The following is a 23183-nucleotide window of genomic DNA, read 5'->3' as shown; positions in this document are numbered from 1 at the left end:
GGCCAGGCTGCATCCCTGGGCTTCTCACTTGCGCTCTTAGCACACCCTCACTTGACTGTCCTCGGATGCTCACAGCATCCCTGCCTTGCCTTGCATTGCACTTTTCCCCCTCAGCCACAGATACCAGGCTCTCAGTACTGTTGTGTTGCTGTGCTGTTTAGCACAAATGTAAAGCCAGGGAGCTTGTCATGGGTTATCACCAGTTCTCAGTCAAGTTAAGGGAGATAGGCTTCGATCATAGGGTCAAGGGCAGCCTCCGATTCCAGTTCCAGGGTTTAGATGAAACCAGCCAGACCACTAGAGGTGATCAGAGCCAGGATGTTCTCCTCATAAGGAGTGAGGAGATGAACGTGAGGCAGCCTCTCACCAGTCTTGACTCTTTCTGTCCTGTTGGGGAGTGTTTTCTTCTTATAATGAGAGCAAGGTAGGAATTAAGGGAGATGAAAGCAGCACAGCTGTTATTTTTGATGTGTGCAGGTAGCGTAGAGTTTAGTGGTGTTGGAGGTTGGAGTGGGTGACAGCGAGTGAGGGAAGAGGGTGCGGGCAATAGTGAGAGTGATAGAGCATGAGCCCTGGTGGGAGGTTTATACAGTAGCAGAGATAAAGTGAGTGTGAGGTGTGGGAGAGGAGATTTTGCAAAATGGAGAAGTCCGTTGAATTTCATCCCACATTGCTGTGTATCCTTCCAGAAGGCTGAGACTGCACTGATCTGGGTAGCAATTATACCTGGATGCAGGCGGCATTTTGAAGATGGTGCCAGTGCTAGGAATTTGAACGATAGAATCCCTACAGCATGGAAATAGGCCATTCGGCCCCATTGAGCCCACACCGACCCTCTGAAGAGCATTCACCCCATCCCTGTAGCCCCACATTTCCCATGACTAGCCCCACCTAACCTCCACATCCCTGGACACTACGGACAATTTACCATGGCCAATTCACCTAACTTGCACATATTTGAACCATGGAAGGAAACCGGAGCACCGGGAGGAAACCCACGCAGAAATGGGGAGAATGTGCAAACTCCACACAAACAGGCTGGAATCGAACCCTGGTCCCTGGCACTGTGAGGCAGCAGTGCTAACTACTGAGCCATTCTGGTCCATTCCAGCATATCCTCTGATGGCAAACTGATCTGGGTTATGACAAGTGGTGAAATTGTGAGAGGCACCTTAGGGACAGGATAGGTTGTTAATAGAATGAGTTGAATAAGACCCGGTGGGAAAATTGGCTTTGCGTTCATGGAGAGAACCCATTGATGAAAGTGACACGTGGTCAAAAACAAAAGTTCTCGTCATTGATTCTGTGTCTGATCGAAAGGTTCAGCCTACCATGTTTGAACTGAGGGGTGTGATTTTTATTTTTACTGGCTGGGATATAAGAACTTCTTGAGAAGATTGCTGAGTGCAAAAACTGGAAGTAGAACCGGTCTGAAATCGATGGAAGGCTAATCTTGCAGAACTGTCACTCCAAATCTCAATGAAGGTGGTGGTAGGGTAGGGGTGGGGAGAGGTGGTTGCTGAAATAACAAAGAATAGAAGTTTGGCTGTAGTTGTATGAAGTTGTGGTTAACTGGCCATGAGAGAATGCTATTTTCTTGAGTAAATAAGAGGAGGGTAATCTAATTGAGGTGTTTATGATGAAGAAAAGAATGGGACACTGCCAAATACCTCGACTGCGTCCCACAGGCCCTAATAATTGTGCTGTTTTCCCTCAGTGGGGATGAATGCACTCTTTCTTGGAGTAAGTACCAGAACTTTCCCATCCAGTGCTAGACTCCCGAATAGGACGGCATAGCCAAAGTTCTCTTCATTGCATGTGTCAGTCAGGCAGCAACCCAAATGTTACTATGTCGGCTGTACCCACATGTCCATCCATTGGTGGTCCCTCATAGATGAGGATGACCCTCTTCCCCTCTCAGGGTGAATCTGTAGGTGGCTGTGCAGCAGATACCTCAAGGCAAAGGAGCAGTACCACCAGCCCTTCCTGCGCAAGCTCCTGTAAACCTGATGGGAAGAAAGACTCACCAACTCCAGTGTCCTCAACCAGGCCAACACCCCCAGCATCTAGGCACTGACCGTCCCTTGATTGGCTACGCTGGGCTGGGCATATTATCCCCTTGACCAACACAAGATCCCCCAAGCAGCTGCTCTACTCCCAGCTAAGAAATGGCAGGCCAGCCCCAGGTGGCCAGAGGAAGTGCTTCAGTGATGACCCTCAAGGCCTCACTGCGGCATTCCCACAGACACCTGGGAATCATTGGCCCAAGACCATCCAAAGTGGAGGTGGAGCATCCGGGCAGGCGTCGATCACCTCAAGATTTGTTGCTGGGTAAAAGTTGAAGCCAGAAGCAAACAGTGTAAGGAACTCCCAGGCTACACTAATGTCCCACCCATTCCTTCCCATGACCCAAGTGTAACACAGCCTGAAGCTGTATCTGACTGTGGTAACTAAAGGGGAATCTCCCTGCTATTATCCGTTAGAAATCACCAAGGTCATCCTCAACCATCTCCTCCCTGTGGCTGACAAACTCTTCCAGGAATCGCTTTCGGCCACGGATGGACACAACAGACATGATTTGCACCATGTGACAGCGACAGTGCAGAGGACAGAACATACCCACATATATGAAGGTACCCACATCCCAAATGGCAAAGTGTCAGTTTCCCTCCATGATGCCTGGTGATTTTCTCAGTATATCTCACTACATTTGTCTCATTACCTACCTATGGGACCCCCCTCAGGTGATTCTAGCACCCAGAACAACTCAACACTGCTGAGATATGCAGCAATTGACTGATATTCTCGGAGCCTGTGCCGTCTTCAAAAGGCCGTTGCGCAATTGAACAAGCATTTAGTCTGGAGCTGCCCTACCCCGGCCATGTCAGAAAAGGGAAACTTGGCACCCAGGTTTGAGGACAACCATTTGGCAGTCCTGGTGTTGGGATGGTGGTCATGCTGCCGGACTCGGTCAGCCTGATCTGAGGCTGTTACCCGGGACAGTGCATCCACAGCACTCTGAAGGGATGCAGAGCACTGTAGAACGAAGGTCAATTACCTCATCCACTCCACCAGAGAAAATGCCACCACCTTCTGCCCAATACCTCAGACTTCCTCTATCACCACTACTGCATCCACCTCCCAACAACGCTCATGCTCTGCACTCTCACTATGGCCCACATATCTTCCCTCATTCACTGCCATGTATCACAGCCCTCGACACTACAAACTCTGCGTGCCCTCTGTGCTACACACAAACACTCACTCGAGTAGAGTAGAGTAGAGCAGAGTAGCTTTTATTTGTCATTTCTAACATTTACAACTGATACAGTAAAAACGAGACAGCGTTCCTCCTGGACCAAGGTGCTACAGGGACAGCACAAACTACATGATCCTATACAGGACAGCATAAGGTGCATAAGAAGTGCAAAATATGAAAGTTACAGTGTAATAAAAGAATAATAATTGATAGACAATGCTGTACCAGCAATTCAAAGTCAGTAAAGAATTTCAGATGGGAAAGAGTCCGATTATACTGTGTTAAGGAGCCTGATAGCTTTGAGGGAAGAAACTGTTGAACAGTCTGGCCATGAGCGATTGAATGCTCCGGTATCTTCTGCCAGATAGCAGGAGGGAGAAGAGTTTGAGTGAGGGGTGTGTGGTGTCTTCCACAATGCTCTTAGCCTTTCGGATGCAGCGTGTGGTGTAAATATCTGTAATGGAGGGAAAAGAGACCCCGATGATCTTCTCAGCTGTCCTCACTATCTGTTGTAGGGTCTTATGATCCGAGATGGTGCAATTCCCGAACCAGGCAGTGATGCAGCAGCTCAGGGTACACTCAATCAACCCTCTGTAGAATGTGGTGTGTATGGGGGGGTGGGAGGTGGGCTTTCCTCAGCCTGCGCAGAAAGTAGAGACGCTGCTGGGCTTTCTTGGCTATGGAACCGGTGTTGAGGGTCCAGGTGAGATTCTCCACCAGGTGGACGTCAAGAAATTTGGTGCTCTTCACAATCTCCATGAGCGAGCCGTCGAGGTCCAGTGGAGAGTGGTTGCTCCTTGCCCTCCTAAATTCAACAACCATCTCTTTAATTTTGTCCACGTTCAGAGACAGGTTATTGGCTCTGCATTAATCCATTAGCTGCTGCACCTACTCTCTGTGTGCTGACTCATCGTTCCTCTGATGAGGCCTACTACATTCATGTCAGCAGCGAACTTGAAGATGTGATTCGACCTGTGCATTGCTGCACAGTCATGTGTCAGCAGGAGATACCTCCCCACCTGCACCAGAAGTAACAGCTGTGTCATTCACTTTATTGTCCCTCAATACTTACCCCTCTCTCATTCCAGGAGGTAAAGAGCCCACACGAGGGCAAAAAGAGAATAGCTAGGTAATGGTCTTTTCAACATTCAGCTCCTTACTTCATATGAGTGGCTGACTGGCCATATCTAAGTCCATGGGCTGCTTTTGGGTGCTGCCCTTGACATACTGTGCCAAAAAACCCCTGAGCAAAAGTGATCTCCCTTGAATGACTAAGGCCTGATGATAACCATGTGTATGCCCTAATTGGCACAGCAATACAGCAGTACTGTGAGGCTGGTATTTCTGGCTGAGAGGCAAGATGACAAAAGGCAGGAGGCAGGGATGCTGTCAGCAACCAGGTAGGCTCAAAATGAGTGAGATCTAAGAGAGCAAGTAGGCCGGAGATGAAGCCTGGTCTAGTCCATGAGCTAGGTACATGCACTTTGGGGTGACATCAAAATGTAGAAGCATCCTGTACACGGGGAACAGAGATGTGCCATGATCAATGTACCCTCACAACTGCACAAGAGCTGTACCCACACACACTGATCGTTATGGTGATGCATTGAGTTCTGCATGCTGAAGTCATTGTCATGCATGAACCTCAGAGATCTGCGCAATGAAAAGAAAATTCGGTGGGAATGTAGGACATGAGAGTTCTTCGAGGCTGGAACAAGTCAGATGCCAATGTATGTGGATGGAGGCTCGTGTGTCTGGTGTCCTGGGAGAATGCCCAGAGGTGTTGGTGTCTGGTGTCCAACATGAAGGTCCTTTGGAGCAAACACAAGCTGAGGTCAGCCCTGGTACCTGCTCTGGTTTCCATGACGACAATTCTCGGTGTTCAGTTTGCTTATGGCAAGTCATTAGATATGAAGCTGCATATTAATTGCTGAGGTGGGCAATTAGTCAGGTCATTAATAGGCAACTTACTACTACCTCATGACAATCTCACCTCAACTTAATTTAACTGGGTGACTTTAACTTTCCCAATATTGATTGGAACCTCCTTCGAGCAGAAGATTTGAATGGAGCTGTTTTTGTAAGGTGTGTTCAGGAGGGTTTCCTAACTCAGTACATTGACAGGCCGACGAGGGAAGAAGCCATTCTAGACTTGGTGCTCGGAAACAAGCCGGGGCAGGTATCAGATCTTGTGGTGGGAGAGCATTTTGGTGATAGTGACCACAACTGCCTCACATTCTACATAGCTATGGAGAAGGAGAGGATTAGGCAAAATGGGAGGATATTTAATTGCGGAAGAGGAAACTATGATGCAATTAGACATGAGTTAGGAAGCATGCACAGGGAGCAATTGTTCTATGGTAAAGGCACTATAGACATGTGGAGACTGTTTAAGGAACAGTTGTTGCAAGTGATGAATAAATATATCCCTCTGAGACAGGCAAGAAGGGGTAAGATAAAGGACCCTTGGATGACGAGAGCGGTGGAGCTTCTCGTCAAAAGGAAGAAGGTAGCTTACATCAGGTGGAGGAAGCTAGGGTCAAGCTCAGCTGTAGAGGATTACAGACAGGCAAGGAAGGAGCTCAAAAATGGTCTGAGGAGAGCCAGGAGGGGGCACGAGAAAGGCTTGGCAGAATCGATTAGGGAGAACACAAAGGCATTTTACACTTATGTGAGGAATAAGAGAATGGTCAAAGAAAGAGTAGGGCTGATCAGGGATAGTATAGGGAACTTGTGTGTGGAGTCTGAGGAGGTAGGGGAAGCCTTAAATGAGTTTTTTGCTTCTGTCTTTATGAAAGAAATGAACTTTGTAGTGAATGAAACCTTTGAAGAGCAGGTGTGCATGCTGGAATGGATAGAGATAGAGGAAGCTGATGTGCTGAAAATTTTGTCAAACATTAAGATTGACAAGTCACCAGGCCCGGACCAGATTTGTCCTCGGCTGCTTTGGGAAACGAGAAATGCGATTGCTTCACCACTTGCAAAGATCTTTGCATCCTCGCTCTCCACTGGAGTCATACCTGAGGACTGGAGAGAGGCAAATGTAATTCCTCTCTTCAAGAAAGGAAATAGGGAAATCCCCGGTAATTACAGACCAGTAAGTCTCACATCTGTCGTCTGCAAGGTGTTAGAAAGGATTCTGAGGGATAGGATTTATGACCATCTGGAAGAGCATGGCTTGATTAAATTCAGTCAACACGGCTTTGTGAGGGGCAGGTCATGCCTCACAAACCTTATCGAGTTCTTTGAGGATGTGACTAGAAAAGTTGATGAGGGTCGAGCTGTAGATGTGGTGGATATGGACTTCAGCAAGGCATTTGATAAGGTTCCCCATGGTAGGCTCAATCAGAAGGTCAGGAGGAATGTGATACAGGGGAACTTAGCTGTCTGGATACAGAATTGGCTGGCCAACAGAAAACAACGAGTGGCAGTAGAAGGAAAATATTCTGCCTGGAAGTCTGTGGTGAGTGGTTTTCCACAGGGCTCTGTCCTTGGGCCTTGACTGTTTGTAATTCTTATTAATGATTTGGATGAGGGGATTGAAGGATGGGTCAGCAAGTTTACAGACGACACAAAGGTTAGAGGTGTCGTTGACAGTATAGAGGGCTGCAGCGGGACATTGATAGGATGCAGAAATGGGCGAGAGGTGGCAGATGGGGTTCAACCTGGATAAATGCGAGGTGATGCATTTTGGAAGGTCGAATTTGAAAGCTGAGTACAGAATTAAGGATAAGATTCTTGGCAGTGCGGAGGAACAGAGGGATCTTGGTGTGCAGGTACATAGATCCCTTAAAATGGCCACCCAAATGGACAGGCTGGTTAAGAAAGCATATGGTGTTTTGGCTTTCATTAACAGGGGGATTGAGTTTAAGAGTCGTGAGATCTTGTTGCAGCTCTATAAAACTTTGGTTAGACCGCACTTGGAATACTGCGTCCAGTTCTGGTTGCCCTATTCTAGGAAAGATGTGGATGCTTTGGAGAGGGTTCAGAGAAGGTTTACCAGGATGCTGCCTGGACTGGAGGGCTTATCTTATGAAGAGAGTTAAAAATCACACAACACCAGGTTATAGTCCAACAGGTTTAATTAGAAGCATACTAGCTTTCGGAGCGACACTCCTTCATCAGGCGATAGTGGACGGCTCGATCGTAACACAAAATTTATAGCAAAAATTTACAGTGTGATGTAACTGAAATTATACATTGAAAAATTGATTGTCTGTTAAGCCTTTCATCTGTTAGAATACAGTGATAGTTTCACTTCTTTCATGTGTAAATCACAAAAACATTTTTTAAAGTTTCATTCTCGGGTTAGCTGTTAACAATGGTGATAGCTAGACAATATGTTGAAGGTGTTGCCCCCCTGTGTTCTCTGTCTATGCCATGATGTTTAGATTGATACTAATCTAAAAAGTGAGATAACAGAGTTTTATATAAATTCATGCAGTTTTTGAGCTCAGAGTTCTACATGAATGCATGCAGTTTTTGAGCAAAGTACAATGTAACTCTGCAAGTACAAATTCACCCCACAAAATATATGTGTGCATGTGGGTCTTTGTCTGTCTGTCTGGGGTGGGGGTTGTGAGTGTGAGAAAGTGTGTGTATGTGTGTGTAGTGAGTGCAGAGTGTCTTAAGTCTGTGAGGGGGTGCATGTGTGAGTGTGGGAGTGTATGTGTCTATAAGGATGTGTGTGGGTGTCTGTGTGCGCGTCTATGTGTACCTGTGTCCGTGTGTATGTGAGAGTGTGTGTGTGTAGGAATGTCTGTGTGTGTGTGTAGTGCAATGGTGATCACCTGTAATGTAACATAAACCCAAGATCCCGGTTGAGGCCCTCCCTATGGGTACCGAACCAAATCAAACCCGGCATCTCCAAATCAAGACTACTATCGATACTACTAATCGCCGGCTTAAAGTGTAGAGGATCTCCAAGAAGATTGCACATATCGACATAGACATTAAGTTTCTACAGGAATGCAGGCAAGCAGGAAAGATCCCGAAAGAATTATGGATCACGAACCCACTTAGGTCAGCCTTCAACACAGACTATGCAAAGAGACTTTGCCACCGCACCTCACCAGCATCTCCTAATCCAACTTATGAAGAGAGGTTGACTGAGCTTGGACTTTTTTCATTGGAGAAAAGGAGGAGGAGAGGGGACCTAATTGAGGTGTACAAGATAATGAGAGGCATAGATAGAGTCGATAGCCAGACACTATTTCCCAGGGCAGAAATGGCTAACACAAGGGGTCATAGTTTTTAAGCTGGTTGGAGGAAAGTATGGAGGGGATATCAGAGGTGGGTTCTTTACGCAGAGAGTTGTGAGAGCATGGAATGCGTTGCCAGCAGCAATTGTAGAAGCAAGGTCATGGAGGACATTTAAGAGACTGCTGGATATGCATATGGTCACAGAAATTTGAGGGTGCATACATGAGGATCAATGGTCGGCACAACATTGTGGGCTGAAGGGCCTGTTATGTGCTGTACATAGAACATAAAACATAGAACATAGAAGAATACAACGCAGTACAGGCCCTTCGGCCCTCGATGTTGTGCCAATCCAAGCCCACCTAACCTACACTAGCCCACTATCCTCCATATGCCTATCCAATGCCCGCTTAAATGCCCATAATGAGGGAGAGTCCACCACTGCTACTGGCAGGGCATTCCATGAACTCACGACTCGCTGAGTAAAGAACCTACCCCTAACATCTGTCCTATACCTACCCCCCCTTAATTTAAAGCTATGCCCCCTTGTAATAGCTGACTCCATACGTGGAAAAAGATTCTCACTGTCGACCCTATCTAAACCCCTAATCATCTTGTACACCTCTATCAAGTCACCCCTAAACCTTCTTTTCTCCAATGAAAACAGCCCCAAGTGCCTCAGCCTTTCCTCATACGATCTTCCTACCGTACCAGGCAACATCCTGGTAAACCTCCTCTACACCCGTTCCAGTGCCTCCACATCCTTCTTATAGTATGGCGACCAAAACTGCACACAATACTCCAGATGCGGCCGCACCAGAGTCTTATATAACTGCAACATGACCTCAGTACTCCGGAACTCAATTCCTCTACCAATAAAAGCCAGTACGCCATATGCCTTCTTCACCACACTATTTACCTGGGTGGCAACTTTCAAAGATTTGTGTACATGGACACCAAGATCCCTCTGCTCATCCACACTACCAAGTATCCGACCGTTAGCCCAGTACCCCATCTTTTTATTACTCTTACCAAAGTGAATCACCTCACACTTAGCTACATTGAACTCCATTTGCCACCTTTCTGCCCAGTTCTGCAGCTTATCAATATCCCGCTGTAACCTGCCACATCCTTCCTCACTGTCTACAACTCCTCCGACTTTCGTATCATCCACAAACTTGCTCACCCAACCTTCTAACCCCTCCTCCAGGTCATTTATAAAAATGACAAACAGCAATGGTCCCAAAACAGATCCTTGCGGAACACCGCTAGTGACGGCACTCCAAGATGAACCTTTGCCATCAACTACTACCCTCTGTCTTCTTCCAGCCAGCCAACTCCTAATCCAAACCTCCAACTCACCCTCAATGCCATACCTCCGTATTTTTTGCAGTAGTCTACCATGGGGAACCTTATCAAACGCCTTACTGTTCTATGTTCTATGTTCTAACTTAGTTAAAAGTTACAGCATATTATTCCTCACATCAAGATATGCCTCACTGGACTTTGCACACGATTCTGCTACACTTCCAGGATAGCCCACATCGTTCGGGTCTCTATAAGATTTTCCCCATCGAAAGTCAAGGAGATATTAGCCATAACCTTAAAATTAGCTCATTACGCTAGTTCGGGACTGGAAGTTGGACAAGCAGTCTGACAGTGTAAAGACAATGAGGATGTTAGAAGTGAGTTAGAACAAGTTGTCAGGGTTACAGTGGAGGAAGTTTGACAATGGTGAGTTAGGAGTGGGAGAGACGCCACTGCACTATTTCGATAATACTCAACATATGCATCATGTTGAATTGTGCATTGTCCTTAATTTGTTTTAAAGTCTGACTCACTACATTTATATCAATAATATTATTTTATAGATTGCTATCCCAAGTACAGGATGTCTAATTTTCACAATCACTTGTGCAGTGTACAGACATTTTCACATAGCAGCAAATCAGATTAAAAGCGGTTTGATTTAAAGGAAAAATGTTATTAATGTGCAGATCTGATTTTCGTTCCACTTGTTTCCCATCTCACCAAAGAGATAAGCATTCAAATACATTTGGACAGGCGCCCACTTAAAATTCAGGACCACAATAGATCCATGGCTAGCAGATTTTTGTGATGGAACAGGTTATGAAAGAACAGCCTGATACACTTCCTGGGGGGAAAAAAAAGTCCCACAGTTTTATAACCAATAGACCACCACAGAAAATAAAGTGAAAGGGTAAAGAAAACAATAATCAAAGCTGTAGGGGTTTTTGCATTCCATGCAATTAAACCAGAAGAAACAGGCAGGAAAACCATTGAATACAAATGGATTAAGAAACGGCTCTATTCTCTCATTCTTCTCACAGATTTAAATATGTCTGCCTTACTCCTGACTGGTTTTAAAACCTCACCGAAAGAGAGTGATGGTTTCTGTATAGGATTAGCACCCTCTACTGGGTTGTTCTCCTATTGGCAGGCTACGTCAACAAAGCTCCAATCTGCTCATTAAATATATTGGGCTGCATTTTATTAGTTGGGGGGAAGTGGTGTGCTGGGAAGCTCCTCAACCTCATCCCAGAAAAGAAATATCGAAATATTGGTGTCACACCTATCAATGTTCAACAATGTTAGCATACTGCAATAGCACACTTCAGATGACTTTAAAGGAGGGGAGAGACAGACTTCTGCCCTTTAATAAGTGGCACCCCATCCTCCAAAGGTGCTGTCCCATTTGATCGGTCAGAAAAGTATATTTTTGAAATGAAAAATAGCCTCAAGCAGTTCCAACTGTGCCAAAAGTCAGTCAGTTCGTCAGTCAGTGGGTGATGCTGGGAATGTATGAGGACTAATGGATCCTGGAGGACCTGGACTGAGGCAAGTTCCAGGCCTTTTGGGCAGGAGGAGACTGAGGAGGGAAGTGTCATGAGGTAGGGAAAGTTTTAAGGCCAGATGGGGAAGTACAAATGCAAGGTAACCTCTTGGGATGTGTCCAGATGGCATCATCCAAAAGATGCACACCCTTTGCTTCCTAATGTTTCCACAAAATTATTTACATCATAGCTTTCTGACTCTTGCTTGTCTACCTGGGCCAGTAGTATTATGATATCAGTAGTGGAAATATTTGTGTTAATTGGTTTGTTAGTGTGCTCAATTGTCTGTTTTTTTTAAGTGGCAGGCTAGTTACAAATTTTGGCATACTCCAGTTGACAGTGCTATGGGGACAGAGGCAGGAGTGGGTGAGATGGCAGTAAACAGGTCCTGTCACGTTTTGGAAACAGTGAGAACTGCAAATGCTGGAGATCAGAGTCGAGAGTGTGTTGTTGGAAAAGTACAGCAGATGAGGCAGCATCCGAGGAGCTGGAGAATCGACATTTCAGGCATTAGCCCTTCATTAGGAATGGGGCCTTTGGGCCGGGGAACTGAGAGATAGATGGGAGGGAGGGTGGTGGGGATGGGCATAAGGTAGCTGAGAATGCAATAGGTGGGGGAGAAAATGATTGGTTGGAGAGGAGGGTGGAGTGGATAGATGGGGGAGACGATGAACAAGTCAAGAGGACGGTGCTTATTTGGAGACTTGGGGCTGGGATAAGGTGAGGGGAGGGAAAATGAGGAAACTGGTGAAATCCACATCAATCCCGCATGGTTGCAAGGTCCCAAGGTGGAAGGTGAGGCGTTCTTCCTCCAGGCATCAGATGTTTCGGGTTTGGAGATAGAGGAGGCCCAGGACCTGCATATCCTTGGTGGCGTGGGAGGGGGAGTTGAAATGATCAGCCACGGGGCAGTGGGGTTGGTTGGTGGAGGTGTCCCAGAGATGTCCTCTGAAAAGATCCACAAGTTAGTGTCCTGTCTCCTGACTTAGAGGAGACCATATTGGGCACCCCTTTATTCCGAGACCATGCCCTTTGGTTCTAGACTACGCATGAGTGGAAACATCTTTTCAAATAGCATTTATCCTGTCTAGCCCCTTACGAATCCTGTATGTCTCAATGAAAGCACCTCTCATTCTTCTAAATTCCAGTGAGGAGAATCCCAAACTGTTTTGCCTTTGCTAATAAGACAATCCCCACATCTTTTCAACTGCCTCTAATGAAGTGATGCACACTCTTGACCTGATCACATTTTGCCAAACAACAGTCCCAACATGGAGCTATACAATCCAGGCCATTGTTATCAACTGAGTGAGAGTGATCTTTTGTAACACCTGTCGATGATTGGTTAACTTTTGGGTATGTTTTGTAATCTTTGAGTGCATCGACAATAAACACAGCATCACACTTTTAGTAGGTTTGAATAAAGAAAGAGGATTGTTCATTTGCACTCTTGCATTGAAGTCTGCTACGGTATTCGCACAACCTCTCGTACACACATACGTCGTGAAGAGGCACGTACACTTTTATAGATTAGAAACAGATTAGATTAGATTTAGAATTGATTAAAAATCATAATTCAGGAAAACATATATTGGTGGCCTGATGCAGAAACTGGCCGTACTCCTGAAGGGTAATATAAGTAAATTTGATGGCTGAAGTCATATCCAAGAGTTGTTTCAGGATTCTGTTGAAGAGATAGCCTATTTGCAGTTCACAAAGTTAATTGCTTATAGTCTTCTTACCAGGAGGTCGAGTTGTTGTATTTTTATGGAGCTGAAAATGAAGAGGCCTGAAGATCTTGCAATATTATAGCCTCTGGTTTGTTTAAGGTACAAGTATTACTGCCTTCTTTGCTTACTTTCTGCAGTCAACATTTAAAGATTAGATTGGGACATAAGTGGCTGCTTTACAGAGTGACTCCTCAGAGTTTCAGTTTCTTTTTCAAATATAGTGGTAACCTTAGGTTGACTAGCTGCATCCTGGTTTATTGCTTGAAGACACTTGTGTTATGACAATTACCTTCTTTCAGAAGAAACACATTCAATTCAGGAAAGACTACTGATGAACTCCAAAGGTTATAGTTGGCGGCTTTCAGACTAAAATCTATCTTTTTTGTCACTGTCAGACAATGAGGCAGCTTTTGAACACACATGCCAAATCATCTGACCTTTGGCAGTCGCCAGTTTGCAGCACTTTGGCCATTTTCTGAAAGAAAATGTTCACTTTAGAGTCCACACTGAATAACATTCATTCTATGAGTGTCAGGGATGTGACACCATCAGCAGGGCATAACAACATGAATGCACAATGATTTAGAAGTCTGCCAGCTTGCAACAATTGTTTTCTTTTCAGGAACGAGATTAATTTATTTAGGGTCAAAATATGATTTGGAGTCCAAATGTTTCACTTCATCCCGAAACTAATTTCTTCAAAGTGCTTCCTTTTTAATTTTAGGTTGCTGTGATACAGTAAATAAGGGCACTGGCAGTATGTTGTTTTATCATTTGCTTTTACTCTGCTACATAATGAACAGTTTCAAAATATTCAAAGTACCTTCCAGCCAATGAATTACTTCTAAAGTGTAGTTATCATAGTTATGCGGGAAACATGGCTGGTTGCAAAACTAGCCAAGGAGTTTAATGGCTGCAAATAATATTGACCAATATAACAGCAAAACACTGGTACTTTGTTCCTACATTGATTGTGTTAAATACAGTTCATGCATGATGGATTTGTTAAACTAACTTTAAAACAGATGCCCAGGCAGCTAGCCTCAGTGCCTTTTTACTAATAATGATAAAACAAAACCTCATATCCTGTTTGCTACTTGCCCCCCCCCCCCCACCGACCCAGTCCTTAAAATTGACCAACAGTCATTGTAGAGAACAAAGGAAGAAATTGCAAGATTTGCATTTACATAATGCCTTTCATGATCTTAGGTTTTTGCGAAGTAATTTATAACCAGTTTCGTCCAGAGCGTTGCATTTATATTTAAACGCTCACATAAGGGTTTCTGTTTTCACAAACTCAATAACTGAATGAGCTGCAGTATTCAGTGCATCTTTAATTCGAGTAAGCTGTTAATCAGTGTTCTTAAAGATCCATTCATTTAGTAATTAATCATCATAACATTTCACAACATCATCATAATGTAACAGACAGACTGAGAAAGATTTATCTTGTTGCCTTGGGAGAAAATGAATGCAGATTGCATGGCCTGGCCATCTCCTATCCACATCACTGTAGAAACTTTGTAATTATCATAATAAATTTAATTTTGTTTCTGTGCAGCAAGTTGAAAACCTACTGCACAATTTCAATGGTATACAACATATGTCCCATCAACTAAATCTATTCTGCGATCATTTTATGCTTGCTCGTGTAATACTTCAGAACAAGATATATTGCCTGCACCACTTCATTCTGCTTGTTAAACCAGTTTGTTTTCTCCATATGCAAATCTGTACTTTTAAACATTACTAACCACTATATGGAAGCAAGCCGTGATTGAAGTAAAAGTTCATGTTTTATCTCCCGGCAACAAAAATGCCTTCCACCCTTTTACTTACAAGAACACGTAGAGAAAGCCAGATCGAAAAGTTTGTGAAAAGCAGGCCTTTCACCTTTAGTCAAATCCTGTGCCTGAAAAGTTTTGATCAACCATGTCCCAACCCACCCCTTCAATGGCACATTTGTTTCATTCCTGTTATATTAAGGTAATTATGCATAATTATACATATTCCCCAATCTCAAGACAGCATTGGAGTAGCAATGCTGCATTTGGGTTGCTGGTCCAAGGCTTGTCTGCTTCGTTCTGCTTTCTTTTTTTTTTGTTACTTTTTACTCTCGCCCTTTTCCTTTTTTTTATTTCTGTTCCTCTTCAAAAGCCTTTCTGACATCTTTAGCAGGGTGAGAGCAAGCCCGACCAGCTGAGCATGTACGGCGGCAGCAGCAACACAGCTGGCTCCTCCCAGGGATGGGAGGCGGCAGCAACAGCTCGGACAGCATCAGGGACAACGCGAGTTATTCTGGCACAGACCGATGTTGGAGAACAGCCTGAGGGAGAGTACACCCTGAGGCGACATTGATGAATTAGGCTCAATGGTAACAAGATGACACCTGAGGATCAGCAACTTTGATGTTCAGTCTGGCACTGATGGCAGCAAATGGCACCATTGATGAGCTGAGCCGGCGTGATAGTCTCTGACATTGGTATACTCATGATCTGGAGTCCACATCATGGCTACCATTGACATCACTAACTGCTGGCTCAAAGTGGAGAGGATCTCCAAGAATATCGCGCATATCGACACAGACTCCACATCATTGGTGCACCATACAGGCAGCACTGAGGGTGAATTGGCCCAGAGGCAAAAGATAGCGTCTGAGGATTGACGGCATCCATGTTAGTTGGGTTTAACAGACATCTGACAGAAATTTACCTGTACTTCCACACATGTCATTTACTGTATCAGTTGCACCTGATGTGGTCTCCTCTACTTTGGGGAGACAGGACATCAACTTGCGGATTGTTTCAGAGAACATCTCTGGGACACCCACACCAACCAACCCCACACCCCCTCCCCGCCGTGGCTGAACATTTTAACTCCCCCTCCAACTCCACCAAGGACATGCAGGTCCTGGGCCTCCTCCATCACCAAATCCTAACCACCCAATGCCTTGAGGAAGAATGCCTCATCTTCCACCTTGGGATCCTACAACCACATGAGATCAATGTGGATTTCACCAGTTTCCTTATTTCCCCACCTTATTACAGTCCCAAGCCCTTTTGACCTGTCCATCTTCCTTCCCACCTACCCGATCCACTCTCTTCTCCAACCTATCACCTTTCACCCTAACCCTCATCTACCTATCACATTCCCAGCTACCTTCACCCCTGCCCAAACCCCCCTCCCATTTATCTCTCAGCCCCCCGGCCCACAAGGCTCACTCCTGATGAAGGGCTTATGCCCGAAACATCGATTCTCCTGGTCCTCGGATCCTGACCTGCTGTGCTTTTCCAGCACCACACTTTTGACTCTGATCTCCAGCATCTGCAGTCCTCACTTTCTCCTAGATGCATTCAGCAGCTAATGTTCACATACTAGATTCACATAATAATACAATAATAAATATTTTTTTGGGGATGTTGCTTGAGGGTTTAGGACAGTGGGACTAATTAACTCTCCTGTTTTTTGTTAAATTAGTACCAGACATCATCTGAAGGGGTATACCAGACCTTTTCTTTAAACACCTCAATTGAAAGAGTTCTATAATGTAATACTCCCTCAGTGCTGTACTGGAGTGGGTCTTGAACTCATAATTTTGAGAATTACAATGAATGCTACCTTCTGAGCCATAGCTGTTACTTCAAAGTTAATAACACCTGGAAGTTAGATGATGGAACAAAAATTAAAAGGATTTACTTTTAATGGGAGTATAAATACTGTTGGAATCTGTTGGCGTTCATGACCTGTTTCAGTCTATAAATACTTGACAATTCTTTGTACTTCAAAGCAGCAAAATTCCACTTTGGGAGCAGGGTCTCACAGTGTACATTGTGGAAGATTACCAAACTTTTTATGGAGCTCTAACAAATGACCTACATATTATGATGTGGTTCACATCAGAAAGAATAATCGAACTCCGAATCAAGACAATGATGTGAGTTGTTGCATTATGAAATATCTTTCAAGGAATTTGCTCTTTTTTTTTGTCTGATAAAGTGAATGCCATGTAACCTAAAGCCCGTGTCATTGAATCTTTTATCAACTTGCCATAATATTTGATGAGGCCATTCTCATGTAATTAATCAAGAGGCAGCAGCTGATAGCATAGTCTAAGATTGTTAGAGATAATGTGAATTTAACAGCGAATTACTGTAATTTGTGCAAATTATTTTATTTCTTTTTATGTAAGAATTATTTTGTTTGGGTAAGTGTGAAGTAATGTTTGTAATGTTGTTGTAACAAATTACAGAGCATTTATGACAGCTGCTCATTGGATTACTTGGTGTTATGGAGCTTTGGCTGGAACAGCAGGTGGCCATTAGTTCTCTAATATTAAAATCTTATTTGATTAGTGTCCAGTTTAAAAGGCAATGACTGTTTTCTGGCTGCAGAAAGACTATGCTCTTGCAGATACAGCATTGAGCTTTATTAAGCCTCTAATGTTTGAAAAAGACTGAAAAGTCAGTTGCTTACAGATAGGAAAAGCAAAGACCATTGACACTGTATGGTACCATATACAGCACAAAATCTTTGATAGACGGATAAATATTCACAAGGGCATCAGATGAACTATCACTGCTTCTCTTCAAATAGTGCCATGCGTTTTTTTTTTTACTGTCTTCCTGCAAAGTTTCTGTGGCCTTACAAATTGACTTCTCTAATGTCCTTTTAGTTGATCTCCCAAGTTCTGATGTATCCTCTTCACAAATGCCTAGTTATCAAACACTCTAGTCCCTGTATCTAGTCTCTCACTGGGTCCTTAAGTCTCCCTGCTTTAATTCACAATCCTCAATCATTGTTACTGATCTCTCTACGGCCTTGCTTCACTCTTCCTCTGCAATCTGTTCCAGCACTTTGTCCTGGACTCTACATTTCTCTGACTTTATTCTTCAGTGAACCACCCCACCATACCTACAAGTTTGCTCATAGAGCTTCCAGTTGTTTAGCTCCTACTACACTGGAACTCCATCCTGAATCCTTTCATCTTGCTACTTCTATCACTGGCTTTATATATATACTGTTTCTCGGAGTATTCTTTCCGTAAAGCACACTGGGGCATTTCATTATGACATGGATCATTAATGAAAATGAAACTTATTTAACAACACTGGATGTTTTAGATGATGGGTGCTGTAGAGGTATTCAGTCTAACGTTTGTCTATTTTTAATTAAACATTTTTACTTTGAAACGAATGCGATGGAGGAAAGGCATTTTGTAATATTGTGTTTTAAAATGTATCTTTTATCACAAAATATACGTGGGCGACATGCCAATAAAAAGTATATATGAAACAATTTAATGACATTGAAAGGTACAAATTCATTAAAACACAGTGAATTTAATACGAACAAACTGCAATCATCATGGATAGCTTTGACAGTTCTGCATTCTGATGTTGCTTTTTGTACAATCTACCATTGTGTTGGGTTTTGTTAAAGGTAGGGGAAACAGAGGAAATTTTGGCAGGGAGCATCACTCACCTGGTAATGTTTTAAAATATTACACTATATACTAGTCAGACTTAGAACATGATCGACTGGCAACATATAAAAGAGCAATCAATATGCCTTTTGTCACAATGCTATTCAGAAGATAAGCAGGCTGCTCACATCCAATGAACCAACTAAAAAAAGACACTAAACTCAATAATTATATGGCATTAGGAATCTTTATTACGTAAAACTCATGCAATACTCAGTCTATCATTTTCTTTTGCTAATAGTGTCAGAGATCTGAGCAAGAAATTTAACAGTTTGGAATGTATCAAGTTACAACAACTGTTGGAAGCTGATGAATTGAAGGTTTCACTACCTTTGTTGAAATGCAGAATTAAAATGTCTACGGTTAGATCAATTTCCCCTGCTACTCGATTTTCTTATAACAAATTCAATTTGGTCTAATGGTTTCCATAATAATCTTTGCCTTATCATGGCTGCTCTTGCATCAAATTGATGCAAATCAAAGATGAAGATTTGTAATGTCCTTGGAGTTATTCCTTTTCTGTCATGGGAACGTCACTAGCATGACAGCTGATTAGCATTGTCAGGTGACACAAACTAAAATCCTTTTTGGCTTCCCTCTGTACTAGTGATATCTTAAAGTACAAGTGCCAGTTGTGCAACATACTGAATTATGACCTTAACTGTATATACATGAGCTGCTTGAAAGAGTATAAACATTCATTTTAGTTAAACATCGTTCAATAATAGGTTATAATCCAACAGGTTTCCATGGAAGTATAAGCCTTCAGAGTGCTGCTCCTTCATCAGGTAGCTGGTGGGGCAGGATCGTGTCCTACTTCCTGATGAAGGAGCAGCACTCAGAAAGCTAGTACTTTCAAATAAACCTATTGGACTATAACACAGTATTGTGTGATTTTTAACTTTGTTTACCCCAGTCCAACACCAGCACCTCCACATCATTCATTTTATTAGCATCACTGATGCAATGTATCTCTTTCTTCACAATCCATGAGGTGAAGGTCATTACAAATTGCAAATGCAAGGAAACTAACTTAAGTTAATTTGCTCAGGCTTCAAACTGCTTTATAGTGGCCACTTGTCCATGTCATGGAGCTGAAAGAAATTCACCACCAATTAAGACTAAATTGTCAGCCTGACTCTGAAGAGTCCATAGGGTTATTTGGCTTTTTAAATAAGGGGGGAAAAAATGTAGTGGTGCAACAGAGATTCCCTGACAAAGCTTGTGGGCTGAAATTTAGCACACTCCCAACACCACCTTCCCCTCCTCCAAGTGTATTTGAGCATGGGGGAGGTTTCACAAAATAAAGTGGGTGGCCAGCTTGCTGCGTCCTCATCTACCTTCGACCACAACCTGTTTTCCGTATTACACAAGCACGTAAAGCCCTCTACTCCAATCTCCCCATCATCTATCCTTCCTACTAGGACTACCCAAACTCTGATTGGTCAGCAACTGTTGCGGGCAGACGTTCCACTCTAATTATGTTAAAGCTGCCTTCAATTTATGTCACTGAGAGGGAAACACATTCCTGGTCCACCACAGGGTCTTACACTTAATCACAGATTTGGTCATAAAATTGTACCCTTTTGAGGCAGTGAAACTCTGCAAATGAGATGTGTTTGTTTGACAGAACCTCTGGCAATACCAAGTAGAAAATATCTCAATGTTTATCCTATGCACAGAGGAGAGGTCAAACCTGGGATTTTTCTAGTGAAGGAATTTGTTTTGTGGACTACATTCATGGAATTAGGTTTCAGAGCAATCAGAATCTCACGGTATAGCTGTCCAGAGAGGTGAATGACTTACTCCTTTTCAGATGTTCCAATGAGCCTCGAGCACTACATTTAAACATTAAATCCGTGTTCTCAATAAATTGTATACTTTTTCAAATTGTGGATGTCAACAAATCTTTGTGCCCTGTTTTAGGATTTAATCACCAATGTAGAGCCAACAATGACAAGAATAGGCCTTCCCAAAGTTACAGGTCCACAACTTCAAAATAGATGTTTCAGGGGGGTTAACATAAACCTGTGCATCAGTGCCGGGGATCTTATGAAAGGATGCACAGATCAGTTGAGCTTACTTTTCCCAATCAGTCTATTTGGAGAATTGAACATGCATTGTAGGTGTACTTGACCTATGACTACAAGCCCATGTCACATTGCTGGCAATTAACAGTTGCTCACAGTAGCCCACTTCTGACTGAAGTTCACCGGAGGCCAGTTCAAACTCTTCCATTTGGAATTTATTAGTTTCTCTGTTGCTTTAACTTGCTTTGAATTTTCTAAAAAAAAAAGTCTTGGCAAAGCCAATTTCATCATTTTTCTCTTTCCTTTCCTAGATCATGTGTGATACACTTTGTCATGCATTCTCCTCTAATCACTTAAACTTCCATTCTACTGGCATGGATGAAATGCACACCCAAAGGGTGTACAATTTTCCCATTGGAGACTATATGCCAAACCGTTCTGTATAACGTACATCAGAGAGTGCTGGCAATGCAATTCTTATCATACAAGTTTACTGTCCTGAATTTGTGGCACAAGTCAGGAGTATGATAAAATAGTCTCCAATACAACCTGCAGATTTTTTCAAATCACAAACTATTTGAATTGGAAATATATTGCTGTTTCTTCACTAATAAAATCCTGGACTTCCCATGTGAACAACACTTGTGTCGGCTTCATTGATCAGAGTTGTTCATAAAGGTGGCTCACCGCCACCTTCCCAAAGGCCATAAGGAGCAGATAATAAACACTGGCCTTGTCAGCAATGCTCATGGTCAGGTAAACAAAACACAGTGGGCTATGATCCACCCCATATCTTGTATTTCCATGCCTTCCCACCACCACCAAACCTTGGAACCTTTACCATTCCCCAATTCTGCGATGAAATTCCAACTCCCCTGCCCCCTGCCCCACCCAGCACTATGTCCGGGTCCAGAAACCAATCCTGTTAATACAGTTGCTTTCTGGGTTCGGAAATCTATTGGTGAAGCCACACCCCTGCCAAGTGTGCAGGTGAAATCCTGATTTCGAGGTTTCCACCTCTCATCAGAGCTCTCCACTCACTCCCAGAAAGCCAGGAAATTAAATTGCAGCCCTCCAGCTTTTCACTGACGTTTGTTCAGGAACGAAGTTGAGGACACTGAGTAATGTTCTTCGTTCTTTGGAAAGTACAATAGAATCCTTTACATACATTTGAAAGACTAGACTATCGCATTTTAAAGTCTTATCAAAAGAGTAACATTTCTGAAGTGTAGCACTCTTCAGCGTCATACTGACATGTCAGCCAGGATTATTTACTCAAGGCTGTGGCAAGGGATTTGAATATTCCTCTACCTCCTCACTGTTGTAGGGAAAAAAGCTTCTCAAAAAACCTCCAACTATATTGGTACAAGTTATTCTTTCCACTGCTCATGGGAAGGGAAGACTTTTCCTGTTTCAAGTATAAAAATCCACAAATAGCTGAGCAGTCACCTTGCAGAATAGATTGTGCATGCTACCTTTGAACCCTTATCTGATTTTCATTCTATTTGATCCACTTTGCCAAATTGTTAACATTAATCTCTTATGCCCAGGTCTGGAATAAGATAAATCCTATGGGGTGCACTAGTAGCTCATGCTACTCTGAGCAAAATAAAAGTTAGATTCTGTACTCTAATATACAAGCATGTGGTAAATTTCAAGTATTCAAGATTTATCATATTTCACTATTGTCAAACGTTATCAGGAACACTTTAGAACTGTTAGAAATCTTTTTTTTATTCCTGGTGAAAGTAGCACAAGCATATTGAGACTCCCATGCACGTATAGCTCATTCAAAATGGGACTGATTGGTTTTGTTATAAAACATTGATTGTTGTCTCTTCTGCCCTTTTGAATAATAGATCCAATGGTCTTGGGTGAACATTTTGCACTCAGTACTATACTGTGGCCTCTTATTTAATTTTAGCAGTTTTTTAAACCAATTGCTAGAGGCTTTTATCTCTCCTTTGCTTGCAGCAATGTTAGTGTTTTGCGGTTGATGTGATGGAAAAAAATAACTGGATGACTGGCTATAAAAGTCAAACAGTCAAATTGTCAGGCATTTCACTGACGTATGTGTTGAAATATATTCATAAAGCTAAAGAAGAGAAAAAAACTTCTATGACGCATGTGAAGGATAATAGTGTGGCAATAAGTTTGTTTTGTGTCTGGTCCACACAGACCAGACCATTTTCATGTTGATTAAAAGCTGGCAAGTTTTACTTAGTACAGGAAGTCTAAATGGCACCAATTGTATTAAAACCTGTTTTGCCAAATAATGGGAAAAAAATCCAAATAATTTTAAAAATCTATCTATGTGAGAATGCACAAGTGTCCTTTTCTTTATTTGTTTTATGAACTCAAGCTTGAATTTAATAGGAATTTTTTAATTGTTTATATCTTATGTACTCAACATATTATTAGGTAAACTTGCTTATTTAGAGTGACTCATTTTCTTTCTGTAAATTCTAAGAAGTAGAGCAAAGCTGTGTAATGTCTTATCTTGCTATTGGAAATATAATTGATAAAATAATAGTTTACACATTATTGAACTCCAATATGATTATCAAGGCTTCATATTCCAAATCTGTTAAATAAGCCCCATGACTGAATGCAAGTGCTCTTTAC

At 42.9% G+C, this 23183-nt stretch overlaps 1 protein-coding gene across 6 annotated transcripts in view; it reads left to right on the top strand.

Moving 5' to 3' along the window:
• Positions 1 to 23183, top strand: part of LOC122549771 (histone deacetylase 9-like) — a 796606-nt gene that overhangs the window by 256668 nt on the left and 516755 nt on the right. The window contains exon 1 of one of the 6 annotated variants that reach the window (XM_087987094.1): positions 13127 to 13145. The exons of the other annotated variants lie outside the window; for them this stretch is intronic. The gene's annotated coding sequence lies outside the window, so the exon portion shown is untranslated. Of the gene's footprint in view, positions 1 to 13126; positions 13146 to 23183 lie in introns of those variants that run through there. 6 annotated transcript variants of the gene reach the window in all.

The sequence above is a fragment of the Chiloscyllium plagiosum genome, unplaced genomic scaffold (genome assembly GCF_037043375.1).
Source record: "Chiloscyllium plagiosum isolate Xiang-an unplaced genomic scaffold, Cpla_swu_hap1 HiC_scaffold_5, whole genome shotgun sequence".
In the NCBI taxonomy this organism is placed as follows: Eukaryota; Metazoa; Chordata; class Chondrichthyes; order Orectolobiformes; family Hemiscylliidae; genus Chiloscyllium; species Chiloscyllium plagiosum.
Note: the sequence above shows the minus strand (reverse complement) of the source record. Positions and strands in the feature narration are given on the sequence as shown.